This window comes from Tamandua tetradactyla, chromosome 7 (assembly GCF_023851605.1).
Source record: "Tamandua tetradactyla isolate mTamTet1 chromosome 7, mTamTet1.pri, whole genome shotgun sequence".
NCBI classification, from domain to species: domain Eukaryota; kingdom Metazoa; phylum Chordata; class Mammalia; order Pilosa; family Myrmecophagidae; genus Tamandua; species Tamandua tetradactyla.
In genome coordinates, this window is record NC_135333.1 from 45,950,283 (window position 1) to 45,973,827 (window position 23,545).

The window sequence follows — 23,545 nt, forward strand, 5'->3', positions numbered from 1 at the left end:
CGAGGCATGACTGCTATACTGAAGATAGGATAAGAAATTAAGAAAAATGACATGCTTGTCTCTCTCTTGGTAGAATCTATTTCAGTTGCGTATCACCTCTCCACCAGAAGTGAAAAGATGACCTCTTCGTTATTTTAATGGGGGGGGGGGACTGGGGGTAAGGAAGAGCAAGGACAGGATGCCAACTCAAGGTAGATCATCTAAGTGTAACATATACTGTGATATTCTTGATAAAATGAACCTAAAGATCTTCAAAAAAAAGGTCAGTTGTGTTACAATCTCAGATTAGTAGCACAAAAAAGACACAGTGCATGCCCATTATCTGTGCTAAAAGCAGGACTATAACACTGAAGGACCTACTGCTGGGGATGGTATAAAAGAACTTGGGGGAAGACTTCCGGGTCAAGATGGCAGCTTAACAATGTGCGCATTTTAGTTCGTCAAGAACTAAAAGAACTACTAAATAACCAGAAACAGTACAGAACAGCTCCTGGGGCCACGTCAGTGACCAGACACACAGCATACCCCAGATTGGACCAGCTGGACTAGCTGCAAGCCCCCACAGAACCGTGTGAGTTCCCTAAGCCGCAGCAGCTGGCGCCGCTCCCCCTACAGTCTGTTTCCCAGAGAGGAAAGGAAAGAGATTTTACCAGGAGCAGGGATTGAGCACAATCAAACGCCAATTGTGGAATTAATTAACAAATTCTGACTACTAAAAATACGCCCCCAGCTCAGGGGATCCTGGTCAAAGCGGAGATTGCTCATTTTTGCCCTGGCGCCAAGGGGGCAAGGCTGAAGGTAAAAAGGGGGGAAAAAAGAAGGAAACAGAGGTTTTTGTGGCTGTGTTTCTACAAAGACTTGACTGCCTTTGGATATAGCGGCAGGACTTCTCAGGCTGCCACGGTCCCAGTCATAGGCAGAAGTGAGCTCTTTTGGGGGCTTGTCTGGAGGCTGTACCTTCCCCAGGGGAGAGGTGAAGCCCAACTCAGGTGGAATCCCTCCCTCAAGGAATTCAGACACCAGGGCTTGGTAATTTGAAGCCATTAAAACCAGCCTACAACCTCTCCTCTGTCTCCACCACGCCCCAGCTTATGCTGGTTGGACCTGCAGGCAGACGAGCACCACATACTGGGCAGGATAAGAAAAACAGAGTCCAGAGACATCACAGGAAAGTCTTTCAACCTGCTGAGTCTCACCCTTAAGGAAAACCAACGCAGGTGACTCTTTCCGCCTGATAGGAGGCCAGTTTGGTCTGGGAAAACCCGGCTGAGGTCTATAATATCTAAATAGACCCTCCTAAGGCGGTGGGGGGGGGGGGGGGGTGTGGGTTGGGGGGGCGGAAGGGCACCATACAAGCAGGGTAAGAAACAAGAAAACAAGAACTGAAAAATTCTCCTGTTAAACAAAACTTAAGCTAGACGTCCAGATAAAGGTGAACTGAATGTCAAAGAACAGATAGACAACAAATTTATCCAGCAAGAAAACCCTAGATAAAAGAAGTGAAAGCAATCTCCAGAATAACTAATTAAGGTAATTAAATGCCTAGACCCACCAAAAAATAACAAATCACACTAGGAAAATTGAAGATATGGCGCAGTCAAAGGAACAAACCAACAATTCAAATGACATACAGGAGCTGAAACAATTAATTGAGAATGTACGAACAGACATGGAAAACCTCATCAAAAACCAAATCAATGAATTGAGGGAGGATATGAAGAAGGCAAGGAATGAACAAAAAGAAGAAATGGAAAGTCTGAAAAAACAAATCACAGAACTCATGGGAATGAAAGACAAGGTAGAAGAGATGAGAAAAACAGTAGAAACCTACAATAGTAGATTTCGAGAGACAGAACACAGGATTGGTGAACTGGAGGACAGAACATCTGAAATCCGACAAGAAACAGAAACTATAGGGAAAAAAATGGAAAAATATGAGCAAGGACTCAGAGAACTGAAAGACAATATGAAGCGCATGAATATATGTGTTGTGGGTGTCCCATAAGGAGAAGAGAAGGGAAAAGGAGGAGAAAAACTAATGGAGGAAATTATCACTAAAAATTTCCCAACTCTTATGAAAGACCTAAAATTACAGATCTAAGAAGTGCAGCGCACCCCAAAGAGAATAGCTCCAAACAGACATACTCCAAGACATTTCCTAATCAGAATGTCAGAGGTCAAAGAGAAAGAATCTTGAAAGCAGCAAGAGAAAAGCAATCCATCACATACAAGGGAAGTCCAATAAGACTATGTGCAGATCTCTCAGCAGAAACCATGGAGGCAAGAAGACAGTGGGCTGATACATTTAAATTATTAAAAGAGAAAAACTACCAACCCAGAATTCTATATCCAGCAAAATTGTCCTTCAAAAATGAGGGAGAAATTAGAACATTTTCAGACAAAAAATCTCTGAGAGAATTTGTAACCAAGAGACCAGCTCTGCAAGAAATACTGAAGGGAACACTAGAGATAGATACAAAGACAGAAGAGAGAGGTGTGGAGAGAGTGTAGAAAGGAAGACTATGAGTAGACGTAAAAAGAAGGAAAATTAGATATGACATATAAAATCCAGAAGGTAAAATAGTAGAAGAAAGTACTACCCATGCAGTAATAACACTGAATGTTAATGGATTAAACTCTGCAATAAAAGACATACTCTGGCAGAATGGATTGAAAAACAGAACCCATCTATATGCTGTCTCTACTCAAAGGACACGAGGCCAAGGACACAAATGGTCATTTACACACCAAAGTTTATAGCAGCATTATTTACAATTACCAAGACATGGAAGTAGCCAAAATGTCCATCAATAGACGGTTGCCTAAATAAACTGGCATTTACATAAGATGGAATATTATGCAGCTGTAAGAGAGAATAAAGTTATGAAGCATGTAACAACATGAACGGACCTTAAGGACTTTATACTGAGTGTGATTAGCCAGAAACAAAAGGACAAATACTGTATGGTCTCACTGATATGAACTGACATTAGTGAATAAACTTGGAATATTTCATTGGTAACAGAGACCATCAGAAGATAGAAGCAGGGTAAGATATTGGGTAATTGGAGCTGAAGGGATACAGACTGTGCAACAGGACTGAATATAAAACCTCAGAAATGGACAGCACAATATTACCTAACTGTAATACAATTATGTTAAAACACTGATTGAAGCTGAATGTCAGAATGATAGAGGGAGGAGGGCTGGGGGCACAAATGAAATCAGAAAGAAAGATAGACGACAAAGATTGAAATGGTATAATCTAGGATTGTCTAGAGTGTATAATGACAGTGACTAAATGTACAAATTTTAAAAATGTTTTTGCATGAGGAAGAACAAAGGAATGTCATTACTGCAGGGTGCTGAAAATAGATGGTAATTAATATTTTAAAACTTCAACTTATGTGTGAGACTAAAGCAAAAAATGTTTATTTGGTACAAGATTTATATTTTGACTAGTACATTTCCTAATATAACTTATGTAGACAGCCTGGTTGAATAACATAAGTAAATGGAACCTTGGGTAAGACATGAGATTTTGTTGGTTTGTCCAGCTAGATGCCCCAATGAATCCCAGAGTGATTTGATCAGTGAGCGGAAAAGTATATGCAAAGTCCCCTTTGGGGAATGGTGAGAACGAGGGAAAACTCAACTTCCCCAAGTTGAATTCCTGATATTCTCACAAGCAGTGTGGGCAACCAAAGCTACAGGCTGAGCCACCAGTCTTGGGGTTTGTTCATATGAAACTTAACCCCACAGGGGATAGGTCAAGCCTACTTAAAATTAGGCCTAAGGGTCACCCCCAAGAGAACCTCTTTTGTTGCTCAGATGTGGCCTCTCTCTCTAGACAACACAGCAAGCAAACTCACCACCCTCCCCGTCTACGTGGGACATGACTACCAGGGGTGTGGATCTTCCTGGCAACGCGGGACAGAAATCCCAGAATGAGCTGAGATTCAGCATCAAGGGATTGAGAAAAACTCTAGAATGAGCTGAGACCCAGCATCAAGGGATTGACAAAACCTTCTCGACCAAAAGGGGAAGAGTGAAATGAGACAAAGTGTCAATGTCTGAGATTCCAAACAGAGTCGAGAGATTATCCTGGAGGTTATTCTTATGCATTAAGTAGATATCACCTTGTTAACCAAGATGTAATGGAGAGCCTGGAGGGAATTGTCTGAAGATGTAGAGTTGTGTTCCAGTAGCCATGTTTCTTGATGATGATTGAACAATGATATAGCTTTCACAATGTGACTCTGTGAATGTGAAAACCTTGTGTCTGATGCTCCTTTTATCTACCATATCAACAAAAGAGTAGAACATATGGAATAAAAATAAATAATAGGGGGAACAAGTGTTAAAATAAATTTAGTTGAAATGCTAGTGATCAATGAAAGGGAGGGGTAAGGGGTATGGTACGTAAAATTTTTTTCCATTTTTGTTTTATTTTTCTGTTGTCTTTTTCTTTTTCTGAATTGATTGAAATGTTCTGAGAAATGATCATGATGATGATGAATATGCAACTACGTGATATTATGAATTGCTGAGTGTATGTGTTGGGAATGTTTGTGTTTCTTGCAATTTTGTTTAATTAATAAAAATTTTTTTTCAAAAAAAGAATAATATAAACTGAAATGGGTTAAATGAAAAAAAAAAAAAAAAAGGTGTACTGGAGAGGCTGGAGGGAACTGCCTGAAAATGTTGTGCTGTGTTCCAGTAGCCATGTTTCTTGATGATGATTGAACAATGATATAGCTTTCACAATGTGACTCTGTGAATGTGAAAACCTTGTGTCTGATACTCCTTTTATCTACCATATCAACAAAAGAGTAGAACATATGGAATAAAAAAAAATAATAGGGGGAACAAATGTTAAAATAAATTTAGTTTGAAATGCTAGTGGTAAATGAAAGCGAGGGGTAAGGGGTATGGTATGTATAACTTTTTTTTCTCTATTATCGTTTTATTTCTTTTTCTAAATCAATGCAAATGTTCTAAGAAATGATGAATATGCAACTATGTCATGACATTAAGAATTACTGATTATATATGTAGAATGGAATGATCTTATTGTTTGTTGTTATTTTTTTTAATTAATAAAAATAAATAAATAAATAATAGGGGGAACAAATGTTAAAATAAATTAAGTTTGAAATGCTAGTGATCAATGAAAGCGAGGGGTAAGGGGTATGGTAAGTATAATTTTTTTTTTTCTTTCCTGTATTCATTTTATTTCTTTTTCTATTGTCTTTTTATTTCTTTTTCTGAATTAATGCAAATGTTCTAAGAAATGATGAATATGCAACTAAGTGATGATATTGTAAATTACTGATTATATATGTTGTTTTATTTTGTTTCTTTATTTTTTAATTAATAAATAAATTTTAAAAAAAAAAGAACTTGGGAAGAATGATCAGCAATCCTCTGATGGATGTGATGATGATTATTCCACCCAAATGAAGGAAATGTACTGGCACCAGAACTTACATCAAATTGGATTTCCAGATTATTCACAGCGCTCTCAATGCTTCTTGAGACAGGATCAATTTTCCCAACCCACTGAAAAACAGTATTGATGGTCACCATGAAAATTTTCCAAACACAGTAAGTAAATGGAGAAAAAGTAACCCAGAGAATTAAAATATCTCCCCTTGAAAGTCCTGGAGTATTCTATTCTCTCATTGATAGCATAGATCAGTTGCTTCTAGAAAAAGCTACCGTTTTAGTTCTTCCAAAGCATCCACTTTCTGTTGAACAAGGGTAAGATTTTCACTTACTGAGGCTGAAGTGGTAACCCTCCATCATTCCCTGGAATCCTGACGGTCTGTTATGCCCCGCCCCCTTCAGGAATACATTCTCCATGCCACTGCCATCCTTTCCCTCTTGCTTATGATCACACCCATGGCTGGAGTAGTGTCCATCTCCAGGGAAGGATGTCTATATAGCCACGCTCCTGAGGAGGTAGGGCCTGTAGGCGTAGGGGCAGCTGACAGCACCACCTCCAGAAAGAAGCGCTCTGAGTCACTCAAGTCACCTACCTGGCTGAGGGGCTGCTCTGTGGACATGATCCCAAGAAGACAAAATGGATCTCCTACTTTCCAGAAGAAATACATGAAGGTCAACCACAAGAAACAGGAAAAAAGCAGTCACTATCCAACAGTTGGATATTGTTCACAATAAACAGCCAATGTAGAAAGGCACCATGAAAACGAGGACCAGCAGAATTACACCTGGGTTTATTTTCCAGTGAAAGTAACAGGAGCCTCTATTTAGAATGCCTAAGATTGCAAAGATGATGAGCTCCAACATGGCGCAAGAAAATGCAAGGTCACAGAGAAAATCTCCTGAACAACAGACTGACGTATCTCAGTCCTTAAACAACTGGTGCAAGAAGAAAAGCCATCCACATCCAAAGAAAACTATCTGGGAGGTTTTCATGATGCTGGAGTCTATCAGGAACCTCATGGAGAAAAGTAAGGAGGAATCCTCCCTCCACTTCCCACTTCCTGAGGATACTGCATCCCAGCCGCTGGCCCCTCACACAGGCGGCCTCTGTCTGGGGGCCACCACCCACACAGACTCCAGAAGAAACAGAAGACTTCAACAAACCAATCACAAGTAACAAGATTGAAACAGTCATCAAAAACCGACCAATAAGACTGAAATACTAGTAGTCGATGAGAGGGAGGGGCAGGGGGTATGGGATGTAGGAGGTTTTCTTTTTATTTCTCTTTCCGGAGTGATGCAAATGTTCTAAAAATTATCATAGTGAAGAATACACAACAAGATGATGATATTGTGAGCCACTGATTGTATACTATGTATGGACTGTATGTGTGTAAAGATTTGTCTATAAAAATATTTTTTAAAAAAAACAAAAAACCCCACAGACTCTCACCTGCCAAGCCCTGCAATCACAGCTAACCACAAACTTGTAATTCTTTTTCCTCTCTGCCAAATCCTTACAACCAAGCCTTCTCATTAAATTTCACATGAATATCCAACATGAAGGACATCCTACAAAACAATAGGCCTGTACTCTTCAGTGTCATGAAGACAAACATAATGAATTATTCCAGATTAAAGGAGATAAAGAGGCAAGACAAGTAAATGCAACCAGTACTCCCATACTGCATCCTAAATCAGGGGGATATTGTAATCAAAGATACTGAGACAGCTGATGAAGTTTGAATATAGGCTGCATATTTGACAATAGTCCTATATCAATATCAAGTTTCCCCCATTTTAATCATTGTACTATGGTTACGTAAGAGAATGTCCTTATTCTTAGGAAATACATGTAAAGTATTTAGGAGTAAAGGGCATGATGTCTGAGGATAAACAAATGTGCCAAAATATTAACAATTAGTGAATGTAAGTGAAAAGTACACAGAAGTTCTTTGTGTTATTCTTTTAACAACTTTTTTTAAATATAATTTACATACCATAGAATTCATCCATTTAATATTTACAATTCAATAGTTCTTAGTATGTGCAACCATCACCACAGTCAATTCTATAAAATTTTCACCTCAAAAAGAAGCCCACACCCTTTAGCCATCAAACCCCCTACCCCTCTATCACCACCAACTCCACCCCCAACCCCTTCTAAACCACTTATGCAGGTTCCGTATTCTGGATATTTCTCATGAATGGAATAACATGATATGTGGTCTTTTCTGACAGGCCTATTTTACTTACCACGATGTTTTCCAGGTACATCCACATTGCAGCATGTATCAGAACCTCAGTCTTATATGGATAATGTTCCACTGCATGGATATACCAAATTTTGTTTTTTTCAAATGTCTGTTGATGGATATGTGGGTTATTTCCACCAGTTGGCCATTATGAATAATACTGTTATAAAAATCCATGTATGAAAAAAAACAAAACCTACCAATAAGACTGAAATACTAGTGGTCAATGAGAAGGAGGGATAAGGAGTATGGGATGTGTTTTTTCTTTTGTTTCTTTTTCTGAAGTGATACAAATGTACTAAAAATGATCATGGTGATGAATATACAACTATGTGATGATATTGTGAACCACTGATTGCATATCATGTATGGACTGTATGTGTGTGAAGATTTCTCAATAAAAATATCTCAAAAAAAAAAAGTAATCTGGGCAGAAGATTAAAAAGACTTCTGCAAAGTCACCCTGAGAGACTAGGGGAAAAGATGGAACTATTAAACTTCCCCACTTGGAGAAGACCCGATATTCTTGCAAGCATTGGGGACTGCCAATTGAGGGCCAGGCCCTCAATCTTGGGGTTCGTCCCTATGAAACTTATTCCTGCAGAGGATAAGCTACATCTACTTATGAGTCACCTCCAGAGAACCTCTTTTGCTACTCAGATATGACCTCTCTCTCTCTAAGCCAATTCAGCAGATGAACTCACTGCCCTCCCCCACCTACGTGGGACATGACTCCCGGGGGTGGTAAACCCCCCTGGCAGCATGGGACATGACTCCCAGGTATGACCCTGGCTTGGCATCATGGGAGTAATAAAGCCTTCTTGACCAAAAGGGGGAAGAGAAATGAAACAAAATAAAGTTTCAGTGGCTGAGAGATTTCAAATAGAGTCAAGAGATCACTTTGGAGGTTATTCTTACACAGTATACAGATATCCCTTTTCAGTTTTTCGTGTATTAAGAGTAGCTAGAGAGAAATACCTGAAATTGTTTAACTATCCAACAGCCTTTATTCTTGAAGATGACTGAATAACTATCAAGATTTTAAGGTGAGTTTATATGATTGGGAAAACCTTGTGACCAAAATTCAATTTATCCAGTGTATGGACAGATAAGTATGAAAAATAAATAAATAAATAAATAAATGGGGAGGGTGGGAGTCATGGGACGTTTTGTGCATTCCTTTTTATTTCTATTTTTATTCTTATTTCTTTTTTTGGATTAATGAAAATATTCAAAAATCTGTTGTAATGATGAATGCACAGCTATATGATGATACTATGAACCACTGTTTGTAAAATGTGGATGATTATATGGTATGTGAGAAAATAATATACCTAAAAAAATAAATGAAGTATTCCTGCATACTCCATTAAAAAAAAAAAAAAAAACATTAACAATGAAAAGATCAGGTCCGGATGCTTCACAGGTAAATTCTACCAATCATTCCAGGAAGAATTAATACCAATCCTGCTCAAACACTTCCAGAAAACTGAACAGGAGAGAATGCTACCTACCTCATTCTATGAAGCCAACATTACCCTAATAACAAAACCAGATAAAGATATCACAAGAAAGGAAAATTACAGACCAATCTCTCTCTATATATAGATGCAAAAATCTTCCACAAGATACTAGCAAAACAAATCCAATAGCACATAAAAAGAATTATACACCACGATCAAGTAGATTTTTAACCCAGGTATGTAAGAGTGGTTCAAGAGAAGGAAATCAACCAACATAATATACCACACTAATAAATCAAAGGAGAAGAATCACATGATCATCTCGACTGATGCAGAAAAAGGTATCTGACAAAATCCAGCATCTTTTCTGATAAAAACACTCTGAAAGATAGCAATAGAAGGAACCTTTTTCAATATAAAGGGTGTGTATGAAACACCCATACCTAAGAAGTGAGCCTGAAGACCTGTATGGCACCATCAAGCGTACCAACATGTGCATCATTTGGAGTCCTAAAAGGACAAGAGAGAAAGGGGCAGATTATCTGAAGAAATAATGGCCCAAACTTCCCAAATCTAATGAAAGACATGAAGATAAACATCTAGGAAGTTCAATACATTCCAAGCATGATAGACTCTAAGAGATCTACACTAGAACACATTAGGAGTGAAACTGTCAAAATCCCAAAGAAAAACAGAGGACTTTAAAAGCAGCAAAAGAAATGACTTGTTACATACTAGAGATCCTCTGTTAATTCTCAATTAACACAGGATTTCTTATCAGAAACCATGAAGGGCAGAAGACAGTGCAGTAGAGTAGTTAAAGTGCTCAAGAAAAACAGTCAAGGAAGATTTGTATATATTGCAAAATACTCATTCAAATATGAAGGAGAAATTAATAAGACATTTACAGATAAACAACAGCTGAAAGAGCTTATTACCAGAAGACGTGCCCTACAGGAAGTACTAAAGGGAGTCCTTCAGATTGAAATAAAGGACATTAGACACAGTTCCGGGAAGATGGTGGAATAGGATAGGTCAAGTTCACCCCTGCTCCAAGGAACAGCTAGAGAAGGGATGGGAGGGCAACTAAGATGGTGATTCCAGGGTGTAAGTGACCTGGGAGTCTTCTGCACCATGCAGGGAGGTCCTGGTGGCAAAAGCTGAAGAACTAAGACGCAAAGAACCAGAGACCGTTCCAGCTGGTGCAAACAGCCTTTCAAAACGGAAAGCATTTCTTTCCAAACAGAAGCCTGGAGCCCTTAGGAGTGTGCGACGGGGAGATGGGAACTAGGAAGCAAGCCCCACATGCTACCCTCATGGCACAGCCCCATGACCTACGACTTGCCCCACGACGCACGACTTGCCCCTCACCCCACACACCTGAATCTCATCACCAGCCCCTACCCCACCACCCCCATCCCATGCATACCCCCCCCACATCCCCACCCCAAGGGGGCACACACCTGCCCCAGCCCAACTCATCTATATTGTGCAAATGCAGTCTTGCCCTGTCCCTCCTGTGGCTCATCTCCTCCTCCCTGTCCCCTGAAGGCAGTGGTCAGCACATAAAGGCTGTAAGCACTCACCTCCATACCCAGAATACATTCGTACCCAGCCCCAACAGTTGCACAGCTCCACCCCGCACTGAGCTCTGTGCATGTGCACGAGGGCCCCGCCACCTATACCAGTGCACACCAGGGCCCCGTACCCCAGACCTGTGCACCCACACAGCCACATCCTCCCCACTGCTGGGTGCCCAGGCATTCATTCACTGATTTCTTGACCCCTGCACCCCCAACCCCTGCCTCATAAATGTGTGTACCCTTGCCCCACCCCCTGGCACAAGCACCCTGCTCCCACACCTGGCAGGTGCTCACGTGCGCATCTGTGCTACATAGCCCCCTGAACAAACATGTACACCTGCTCCAATCCCCTCCACACATGCACACCACGCCAGGATCCCACCCATCCAATATTTACCCTCCCCAACCCATGTCCCACAACCCTAATGACCTGTGTCCGACCCTATACACTCCCACTTCCACATCCAAGCCCTCTGCCCCACCCCCGCCCCAAACAAGGACATACTCGTATCTTGCCCACCCCGTGCACAACCTCTGTGTCACCTACCCTGCACCCTGACCCCTTTGCTCCACCCACCCATCCACATCCTACCTGCACACCAGTCCCCATGTATCTACTCAGCCTCCCCATCTGCCCCCCAGTGTGCCTACCTATGTGCCCCCACACTGAACCCTGCTCCCACACTCCAAGGTCTGCCTGAGATGTACCTCATGCTCACAGGCACCAGCGCAGCATCCCCAACCTATGCCTATATCTGTGCTGCAACCCATCATAACACTGTTGTGCCTTGCCCCAAGTCCCACATCCTGCTCCACATCCATCCCACAAATACAAGGCTTTAGAACAGTAAAGGAAATCAACTTCCAAAGTAAACCAATCAAGATATTTACATGCATCAAAGGCAACAGAAGATCACTAAACATATCATAATGCAGACAGATATAGCCCAGTCAAAAGACCAAATTAAAACACCAGAGAAGATACAGACGTTGGAAAAACAAATCAAACATGTTCATATAACTCTATTAAATAAAGTAAATGGGACGGCTAATGACATAAAGGACATCAAGAAGACACTAGAGGAGCATAAAGAGGAATTTGAAAGAACAAATAGAAAAATAGTAGATATCAGAGACTAAAGATGCTGTAGACCAAATTAAAAATATACTCAAGGGCGGGCCATGGTGGCTCAGCAGGTAAGAATGCTTGCCTGCCATGCCCGAGGACCCGGGTTCGATTGCCGGTGCCTGCCCATGAATAAAAAGAAAAAAAGAAAAAAATATATACTCAAGACACACAACAGCAGATTTAAAGGGGCAGAAGAAAGAATAAGCAAATTAGAGGACAGGACAACTGATTTTGAACACTCAAAACAGCAAATGGCAAAAAAAAAGATGGAAAAATTTGAATTGGATCTCAGAGAAAAGATAGACAAAGGAATCCCTACGAACTCCAAGTAGAATAAATTCAAATAGGCCTTCCCCAAGACACATACTAATTAGTCTGTCAAATGTTGAAGAAAGGCAAAAATCCTGAAAGCAGCAAGAGAAAAACAATCTACTACACAGAAGAGAAACCATATTACACTGAGTTTAGACTACTCAACTGGCACTATGGAGGCGAGAAGGCAGTGGTATGATATAGTTAAGATCCTGAAATAGAAAAGACTTCAAGCCAAGAATTCTGTACCCAACCAAATTGTTCTTCAAAACTGAGAGAGAGATGAACATTTTCACAGATAAACAAATCCTGAAAGAATCTGTCACCAAGAGACTGGCCCTATAAGAAATCCTAAAGAGCACTGTGCCAGTTAAAAAAAAAAAAGGACAGAGAGAGGTCTGGAGGAGGGCACAGAACTGAAGAGTACCAGTAAGGGTAACTTAAAGGATGAAAAGAGAAAGAGGGGAGCTACCAAAGCAAGAAGCTGAAATCAAGGAAACCCAGAAGAGAAGGTAAAGATGAGCAGAGGAGATAGGGATCCCGGCAGTGGGCTTTTGGGATTCTTAACTTGGACATTTTCCCAGACTCTAACTTTTAACCAGACATTGATGGTGGCGAAACTTCACCAAACCATTCCTGGGCTTTTCCCATAGTAATTCTCTGCTTATTTGGATTCTTCTCAATGATGAAACCATCAGAACCATTTGTTGTGTCTTATTTATCAGAACCAGATAAAAATATAAGCCTCGGTGAGATCACAAAAGACATCCTTCATCTTTGGATGTACTCGTACTGGCAATGCTGATACCCATACTCATTCTTATTGATTATGATTATGTCCACAACAAGTCAGTTATCATCCTATAGCACATCAGCTTCATCACAACCTGGGTGCTGCTCTTACTTGGTCAAGGAATAAAAGTCATGCAAGGGATAGGTATGCCTAAAAGTTACTTCCCGAGGCCCTCTTTTGTTGCTCAGATGTGGCCTTACTATCTCTAAGCCCAACTCTAGTGAAATCATTGCCCTCCCCACTACATGGGACATGACATACAGGGGTGAAAGTCTCCCTGGTGGTGTGGGAAATGACTCTCAGGGATGAGTCTGACCCTGGCACCATAAGATAAACAATGCAATCCTGACCAAAAGGGGGAAAAGAAGTAACAAATAAGGTATCAGTGGTGAGAGAGTTCAAATAGAGTCGAGAGCTGTGGTAGTTAGATTCAGTTGTCAACTTGACCAGGTGAAGATGCCTAGGTAAACTGCTGTGGACATGAGCCAATGTTATGTGAACTTCATCTGTTCCTGATTACATCTGTAGTCAGCTAAGAGGCGTGCCCGCTGCAGTGAATGATATTTGAGTTAATAACGTAGCACAGCCCAAGCAGCTCAGCATACCTCATCTCAGCACTCACAGCTCAGCTAAGGCCTTTGGAGGTACAGAAAGAAATCACCCTGGGGAAAGTTATTGGAACCCAGAGGCCTGGAGAGAAGGCCAGCAGAGACCACCCTGTGCCTTCCCACATAAGAAAGAACCTCAGCTGAAAGTTAGTGCCTTTCCTCTGAAGAACCAACAAAATAAATCCCCTTTTATTAAAAGCCAGTCTGTCTCAGGTGTGTTGCATTCCGGCAGCTAGCGAACTAGAACAAGAGTCTACTCTGGAGGTCACGCCTATGCAAGCTTCAGGTAGACATTGCTACCAATCATAACTTGCCAAACCCCAACCAAAACCATTCCAGTCAAACCTAAAGAACACCTAGGGCAATATATAAGATTCTACAAAGGTTCCATGCACTTGGTAATTTTCCCGAAAACTATAACCTCCAGATGGGTCCCTGGACTAGATAAGTCCTGAAACCTAGAGGGCCCAGCCTCTTCAGAACATCAGCTAGTTTCATCTCCCTACACCATATTATTGACAGCCCCTTCCAACATGAAAAAGTGAGAATGCTGATAGCCCAAATATCCCTAAAGATTGTGTGTTTAATTTGGTAAGAAACTGCCACCCTCTTGAGTGGCTGTCTACCACCAATGTATAAGCTCCAGTTTCTCCAGCTTTTTGTCAGCATTTGGTATGGTTTCTCTCTCTTTCTCTCTCTCTCTTTCTCATTGTCTCTCTCTATATACATATATATATACATATATATATATATTCTAATAGGTGTATAGTGGTATTAATATACATTTCCTTATTGGCTAATGATGTCAAACATCTTTCCATGTGCTTCTTTCCCATCTGTGTAATCTCTTTGGTGAAGTGTCTGTTCAAGTCTTTATCCATTTTCTAGTTGGGTTGTTTATTTTCTTAATGTTAAGGTTAAAGAGTTCATTCTAGATTCTAGATTCAAGTCGGAAATAGGATTTGCAAATATTTTCTCCTAAGTGGTGGCTTGTCTTTTTATTCTATTTTGGGTTTTTCACAAAGCAAAAATTTTCAATTTTGATGAAGTACAATTTATCAATTTTTTAATTTTAGGGATAATTTTAGTGCTGTGTCTAAAGACTTTACACCTAATCTTCAATATGAGAATCTTCTCCCATGTTTTCTTCTCAAAGTTTTACATTTTACATTTAGATCTATCATTTGTTTTGAGTTTTTGTATAAGGAATGAGATTTTGTTTTGCCTATGGATACCTTAAACAGTTATTTGAAAACAAAAAAAAAAATTTCAGCTAATCCTAAAGAACATCTAGGACAATATGTAAGATTCTACAAAGGTTCCATCCAGAAACCTACAACCTCCAAATGGGTCCCTGGACTAGACAAGTCCTGAAACCTAGAGCGGCCAGCCTCTCCAGAATATTAGCTAGTTCCATCTCCCTACCCAATATTACTGACTGTTCCTTCCACCATCAGAAAGTTAGAATGGGAAAACAGAGGGAGCCAAGTAGGTGGCTTAGTGAGGTATGAAATTGAGTTCATCTTCCAGAGCAGCTAGTATGTAGCCAGGAAAAGTACAGAACTGCTGGGACCACTTCAGTGACCAGACACACAGCATACACCACTCTGAACAAGCTGGACCAGCTGTGATCCCACCCAGAATGGTGAGTGCTCCATGCCATGGTGGCCGGCGCCCATACCCACAGGCCAGTTCCCAGAGGGGAAATTAAAGAGAACTTACTAACAGTGAGGGGCTGAGCTCAGCCAAGTTCCAATCTGTGGAATTAATTAACAAATTCTGACTACGAAAAATAGGCCCCAGCTCACCTGAACCTCAAGTCAAAGCTGAGGTTGCTGGTTTTTGCCCCCAGCACAGAGGGGCAGGGCTGACGGAAAAAGAAAAGAAAACGAAAACAAACAAACAAACACTGACACTTCTTTGGATAAGACAGCACAAAATACTTGAAAGGGTCTGGGCCCTGAAGGAAGAGATGGGGCACATAGGACTTGGAGATACACAGAGCAATGTACAAACTTAAACTCTTGCTTGGCAAACCTGAGGAACAGGGATCCTGCTCTGAAAAGGATTTTTCTTTTCTTTACTTTTTTGTGGCTGTGTTTCTACACCTTGACTGTTCTTTGCATACAACTGCAAGGCTTCTCAGGCTTCAACTGCCCCAGAAAGTGTGGAATTAACTTTGTCTGAGAGCTTGTCTGGAGGCTGTGCCTTCCCCAGGAGAGGAGTGGGGCTCAGTTCAGGTGGAATTTCTGCCACAAGGAATTCAGACACCAGGGTTTGGAAAATTGAAACAATTAAAGCCAGCATACAACCCCTCCTCTGTCTCAACCACATCCCAAGTAGGGAGAGTCTGCTGAAGTTAAAGGTACCACATCAACTTATGCTGGTGGGACCCACAGGCAGACAAGTGCCAGATACTGGGCAGGATAGGAAAAACACAGAGTGTAGAGGCTTCATAGAAAAGTCTTTCAACCTGCTGGGTCTCACCCTTGGGGAAAACTGATGCAGGTGACACTTTCCACCTGAGAGGAGGTCAGTTTGGTCTGGGAAAATCTGACTGGGGTCTATAATACCTAAGTAGAGCCTCCTAAGGGGAAGAAAAAAAAAAAGGCACCATACAGGCAGGGCAAGAAACAAGAAAACAAGAACTGAAAAATTCTCCTCTGTTAAACAAAACCTAAGCTAGAGAACCAGAAAAAGCTGAACTGAATGTCAAAGAACAGACTGACAACAAATTGATCCAGCAAGAAAATCCTAGGTAACAAAAGTGAAAACAATCTCCAGAATAAACTAATTAAGGTAATTAAATGCCTAAACACCAGCAAAATATAATGAATCATGCTAGGAAAATTGAAGATATGGCCTAGTCATAGGAACAAACTAACAATTCAAATGAGATAAAGGAGTTAAAACAATTAATTCAGAATATTTGAACAGACATGGAAAACCTCATAAAAAATCAAATCAACGAATTGAGGGAGGATATAAAGAAGGCAAGGGTTGAATAAAAAGTAGAAATCAAAAGTCTGAAAAAAAATCACAGAACTTATGGAAATGAAAGGCACGGTAGAAGAGATGAAAAAAAACAATGGAAACCTACAATGTTAGATTTCAAGAGACAGAAGACAGGATTAGTGAACTGGAAGATGGGATATCTGAAATCTGACATATGTAAGAAGATATAGGGAAAAGAATGGAAAAATATGAGGAGGGACTCAGGGAATTGAATGATAACATGAAGCACACAAATATATGTGTTGTGGGTGTCCCAGAAGGAGAAGAGAAGGGAAAAGGAGGAGAAAAACTAATGGAGGAGATTATGACTGAAAATTCCCCAACTCTTATGAAAGACTTAAAATTACACATCCAAAAAGTGCAGCATACCCCAAACAGAATAGATTCAAATAGACGTATTCCAAAGCACTTACTAATCAGAATGTCATATGTAAAAGAGAAAGAGAGAATTTTGAAAGCAGCAAGAGAAAAGCAATTCATCACATAAAAGGGAAGCCCAATAAGACTATGCATAGATTTCTCAGCAGAAACCTTGGAGGCAAGAAGACAGTGGTATGATATATTTAAGATACTAAAAGAGAAAAACTGCCAACCAAGAATTCTATATCCAGCAAAATTATCCTTCAAAAATGAGGGGGAAATTGAAACATGTTCAGACAAAAAAATCACTGAGAGAATTTGTGACAAGAGATTGACTCTGCAAGAAATACTAAAGGGAGCATTAGAGACAGATAGGAAAAGACAGGAGAGAGAAAGGTGGAGTACAGTGTGGAAATGAAGACTATCACTAAAGGTAAAAAGAAGAAAAATTCAATATGACATATAAAATCCAAAAGGCAAAATGGTAGAAGAAAGTACTGCCTTACAGTAACAACACTAAATGTGATGGATTAAACTTCCCAATCAAAAGACACAGACTGGCAGAATGGATTAAAAAACAGGATCCATCTATACACTGTCTAGAGGAGACACATTTTAGACCCAAGGATAAACATAGGTGCAAAGTGAAAGGTGAGGAAAAGATATTTCATGCAAATAACAATCCGAAAAGAGCAGGAGTAGCTATACTAATATTCAACAAATTAGACTTTAATACAATTAAAAGAGACAAAGAAGTACACTATGTATTAATAAAAGGAACAATTCAACAAGAAGAAATGACAATCATAAATATTTATGCACCAAACCAGAGTGCTCCAAAATACATGAGACAAAAACTGAAAAGAGAAATAGACACATCTACCATAACAGTTGGAGACTTCAATTCCCAGCTCTAATCAATGGACAGAACGTCTAGACAGAGGATCAATAAAGAAAAAGAGAATTTGAATAATACAATAAACAAACTAGACTTAACACCCCACAACAGTGGGATATATCTTTTCCTCAAGGGCTCATGGATCATTCTCAAGGATAGACCATATGCTGGATCACTAAGCAAGTCTCAATAAATTTAAAAACACTGAACTCATACAAAACACTTTCTCAGATCATAAAGGAATGAAGGTGGAAATCAATAATAGGCAGAGGGCCAGAAAATTCACAAATACATGGAGGATCGACAACACACTTTTAAACAACCATGGGTCAAGGAAGAAGTTCCTAGAGAAATCAGTAAATATCTCGAGGCAAATGAAAATGAAAACACAACATATCAAAATATATGGGATGCAGCAAAAGCAGTGCTAAGAGTGACATTTATTGCCTTAAATACCTGTATCAAAAAAGAAGAAAAAGCAAAAATCAAGGAATTTACTCTTCACGTGGAAAAACTAGAAAAAGAACAGCAAACTAACCCCAAAGCAAGCAAAAGGAAAGAAATAATGTAGAGCAGAAATAAATGAAATTAAGAACATGAAAACAATCAAGAAAATCAACAAAACCAGAAGTTGGTTCTATGAGAAAATCATTAAGCCAGATGGACCCTAAGCAAGGTTTACAAAAAGGAGAGGATGCAAATAAATAAAATCAGAAATGGAAGAGGAGATATAACCACTGACACCACAGAAATAAAGAAGGTAATGAGAGGATACTAGGAACAACTCTATGCTAATAAACTGGACAACACAGATGAAACGGACAATTTCCTAGAAAGGGATGAACAACCAACTTGACTCAAGAAGAAATAGAAGACCTCAACAAACCAATTACAAGTAAAGAAACTGAATCAGTCATTAAGAAGCTCCCCAAAAAGAAAAGTCCAGAACCAGACGGCTTCACATGAGAATTCTACCAAACATTCCAGAAAGAATTAGTACGAATCCTGCTCAAACTATTCAAAAAAACGGAAAAGGAGGGAAGGCTACCTAACTCATTCTATGAAGCCAACATCACCTTCATTCCAAAGTCAGACAAAGATACTACAAGAAAAGAAAATTACAGACCAATTTCTCCAATGAATATAGATGTAAAAATCCTCAACAAAATTCTTGCAAATTGAATCCAGCAGCACATAAAAAGAATTATGCACCATGACCAAGTAGGAGTCATCCCAGATATGTAAGGCTGGCTCAACATAAGAAAATCAATGAATGCAATACACCATACCTGCATATCAGAGCAGAAAAACCACACAATCATCCTGATTGATGCAGAAAAGGCATTTGACAAAATTCAAAATTCTGGGTTCATGGGTAGTTCAGAGGGAGACCCAGGGTCAATTTCCAGAGCATGCACACACACACACACCCAAAAAACAAAACTCAACATTTTTTCTTGTTGAAAACACTTCAAAGGACAGGTATAGAAGGGAACTTTCTCAAAATGATAAAGAGAATATATGAAAAATCCACAGCTAACATCATCCTCCATGGGGAAAAACTGAAAACCTCCCCCTAAGATCAGGAACAAAACAAGGATGTTCACTATCACCATTGTTATTCAACACTGTGTTGGAAGTTCTAGCCAGAGCAATTAGACAAAAATAAAAACTTACAAGGCATCAAAATTGGAAAGGAAGAAGTAAAACTCTCACTGTTTGCACATGATATGATACTATATGTCGAAAACCCCGAAAAATAAACAGCAAAACTACTAGAGCTAATAAATGAGTACAGCAAAGTGGCAGGTTACAAGATCAGCACTCAAAAATCTGTAGTGTTCCTATACACTAGTAACAAACAATCTGAGGGGGAAATCAAGAAACAAATTCCATTTACAATTGCAACCAAAATAATAAAATATTTATGAATAAATTTAACTAAAGAGACAAAAGACATATTTAAAGAAAACTATAAGAAATTGTTAAAAGAAATCACAGAAGACCTAAATAGATGGAAGGGCATACCGTGTTCATGGATTGGAAGACTAAATATTGTTAAGATGTCAATTCCACCTAAATTGATTTACAGATTCAATGTAATACCAATTAAAATCTTACTTTTCAGAAACAGAAAAACCAATAACCAAATCTATCTGGAAGGGCAGGGTGCCCCAAATGGCTAAAACTATCCTAAGAAAAAAAAATGAAGTCGGAAATCTCACACTATCTGAATTTAAGGCATATAATGAAGCTACAGTGGTCAAAACAGCTTGATACTGAAATAAAGATAGATATATTGACCAATGGAATCGAATAGAATGTTCAGATATAGACTCTCTCATCTATGAACAATTGCTCTTTGATAAGGCAGTCAAGCCAACTCACACAGGACAGAACAGTCTCTTCAATAAATGGTGCCTAGAAAACTGGATATCCATATGCAAAAGAATGAAAGAGGACCCACATCTCACACCCTATACATAAGTTAACTCAAAATGGATCAAAGACCTAAACATTAGATCTAAGACCATAAAATGTTAGAAGAAAACATAGGGAAATATCTTATAAATCTTATACTTTGAGGCGGTTTTCTAGACCTTACACCCAAAGCAAGAGCATTGAAGAAAGAAAGAAAGAAATGGGAACTCCTCAAAATTAAACACTTTTGCGCATCAAAGAACTTTGTCAAGAAAGTAAAAAGACAGCCTACACAATGGGAGACAATATTTGGAAATGACACATCAGATAAAGGTCTAATATCCAGAATTTATAAAGAGATTGTTCAACTCAACCACAAAAAGACAGCTAACCCAATTACAAAATGGGCAAAAGACTTGAACAGACACTTCTCAGAGGAGGAAATACAAATGGCCAAAAGGCACATGAAGAGATGCTCAACTTCCCTGGCCATTAGAGAAATGCAAATCAAAACCACAATGAGATATCACCTCACACCCACCAGAATGGCCATTATCAATAAAACACAAAATGACAAGTGCTGGACAGGATGTGGAGAAAGAGGCACACTTATCCACTGTTGGTGGGAATGTCAAATGGTACAACTGCTGTGGAAGGCAGTTTGGCGGTTCCTCAAAAAGCTAAATACACAATTGCCATATGACTTGGCAATATCATTGCTAGGTATCTACTCAGAGAACATGAGGACAAGGACAGAAACGGACATTTGCACACCAATGTTTATAGCAGCATTATTTACAATTGCGAAGAGATGGAAACAGCCAAAACGTCCATCAACAGATGAGTGGCCAAACTGTGGTATATACGTCCGATGGAATATTATGCAGCTGTAAGACAGAATAAAGTTATGAAGTATGTAACAACATGGATGGACCTTAGGGACATTATGCCGAGTGAGATTAGCCAGAAACAAAAGGACAAATACTATATGGTCTCACTGATACGAACTGACTTCAGTGAATAAACTTTGAGAATTTTGTTGGTAACAGAGACCATCAGGAGATAGAAATAGGGCAAGATATTGGGTAACTGGAGCTGAAGGGATACAGCTTGTGCAACAGGAGTGAATGTAAAAACTCAGAAATGGATAGCACAATACTACCTAACTGTAATACAATTATGTTAAAACACTGAATGAAGCTGAATGTGAGAATGATAGAGGAAGAGGGTTAGGGGCACAAATGAAATCAGAAAGAAAGACGATAAAGATCGAGATGGTATAATCTAGGAATGCCTAGAGTGTATAATGATAGTGACTAAATGTACAAATTTTAAAAATGTTTTTGCATGAGGAAGATCAAAGGAGTGTCATTAGTCAAGGGTACTGAAAATAGATGGTAACTAATATTTTAAAATTTCAACTTATGTGTGAGACTAAAGCAAAAAAATGTTTATTTGGTACAAAATTTATATTTCAACTAGTGCAGTTCCTAATATAACTTAACAGACAGCTGAACTGAACACCATAAGTACATGGAACCTTGAGTAGGACATGAGATTTTGTGGGTTTGTCCAGAGAGATGCCCCTATGAATCCCAGAGTGATTCGAACAGTGAATAAAAAAGTATTTGCAAAGTCCCCTTCAGGGCATGGTGAGAACAGGGGAAAATTCAACTTCCCCAAGTTGAATTCTTGATATTCTCGCAAGCAGTGTGGACAACCAAAGCTATAGGCTAAGTCCCCAGTCTTGGGGTTTGTTCTTATGAAACTTAACCCCACAAACGATAGGTCAAGACTACTTAAAATTAGGCCTATGAGTCACCTCCAGGAGAGCCTCTTATTTTGCTCGGATGTGGCCTCTCTCTCCAGTCAACACAACAAGCAAACCCACCACCCTCCCCCTGTCTACATGGGACATGACTCCCAGGAGTGTGGACCTTTCTGGCAACATGGGACAGAATCCCAGAATAAGCTGGGACTCAGCATCAAGGGATTGAGAAAAACCCTAGAATGAGCTGAGACTCAGCATCAAGGGATTGAGAAAACTTTTTCAACAAAAAGGGGGAAGACTGAAATGAGACAAGTGTCAATGGCTGAGAGATTTCAAACAGAGTGGAGAGGTTATCCTGGAGGTTATTCTTACACATTAAGTAGATATCACCTTGTTATTCAAGAAGTAATGGAGAGGCTGGAGGGAACTGCCTGAAAATGTACAACTGTGTTCCAGTAGCCATGTTTCTTGATGATGATTGAACAATGATATAGCTTTCACAATGTGACTGTGTGATTGTGAAAACCTTGTGTCTGATGCTCCTTTTATCTACCTTGTGAACAGATGAGTAGAACATATGGAATAAAAAATAATAGGAGAAACAAATGTTAAAATAAATTTAGTTTGAAATGCTAGTGTTCAATGAAAGGGAGGGGCAAGGGTATGGTATGTATAAATTTTTTTCCATCTTTTATTTCTTTTTCTGAATAGATGCAAATGTTCCAAGAAATGATCATGATGATGAATATGCAACTATGTGATGATATTGTGAATTACTGATTATATATGTTGAATGGAGTGATCAAAATAATTATGTTTGCATTTGTTTGGTGTTCTTTTGGTATTTAAAAAAAAATTTTTTTTAAAAATCAATGGATTAAACTCCCCTAATAAAGGCAGAGATTGGCAGATTGGACGAAAAAGCATGATTCATCTATATGCTATCTACAAGAGAGTAACTGTAGTACAAAGACACAAAAAGGTTGAAAGTTAAAAAGGTGTTAAAAGATATCCCACACACCTCTCTGTTCCAGCCAATTCTGCAGCTGAGTTCACAGCCCTGCCCCCTAAGTGCGACATGATTCCCAGGGGTGTAAATCTCCCTGTCAAAGTGGGACAGGACTCCTGGGGATGAACCTGGACCCAGCACTGAGGGATTGAGAAAGCGTTCTTGACCAAAAGGGGGAAGAAAAATGAAACAAAGTTTCTGTGGCAGAGATTTCAAACAGCGTCATGAGTTCATTCTGGAGGCTATTTCTAACACATTATATAGATATCCCTTTTGAGCTTTTAGTGTATTATAATAGCTAGAAGGAAAGACCTAAAAGTGCTGAGCTGTGTTCCAATAGACATGATTCTAGAGCTTTTCAAACATGACTATGTCACTATGAAAACCTTGTGGGGCAGGCACTCAAGGGGTTGGAACACCCTCCCAAAGGGAAAAGGGTGGAGCCTTGGGCACAAAGTGGCCCGCCTGAACAGATCACAG

The 23,545-nt window shown here is 39.5% G+C and overlaps 1 protein-coding gene and 1 pseudogene across 8 annotated transcripts in view; both read right to left on the bottom strand.

The window, feature by feature from the left end:
* Positions 1-23,545, bottom strand: part of SBF1 (SET binding factor 1) — a 107,882-nt gene that overhangs the window by 53,642 nt on the left and 30,695 nt on the right. The gene's annotated exons all lie outside the window — the stretch shown is intronic.
* On the bottom strand, positions 1,346-10,542 carry LOC143691176 (Golgi pH regulator A pseudogene; annotated as a pseudogene).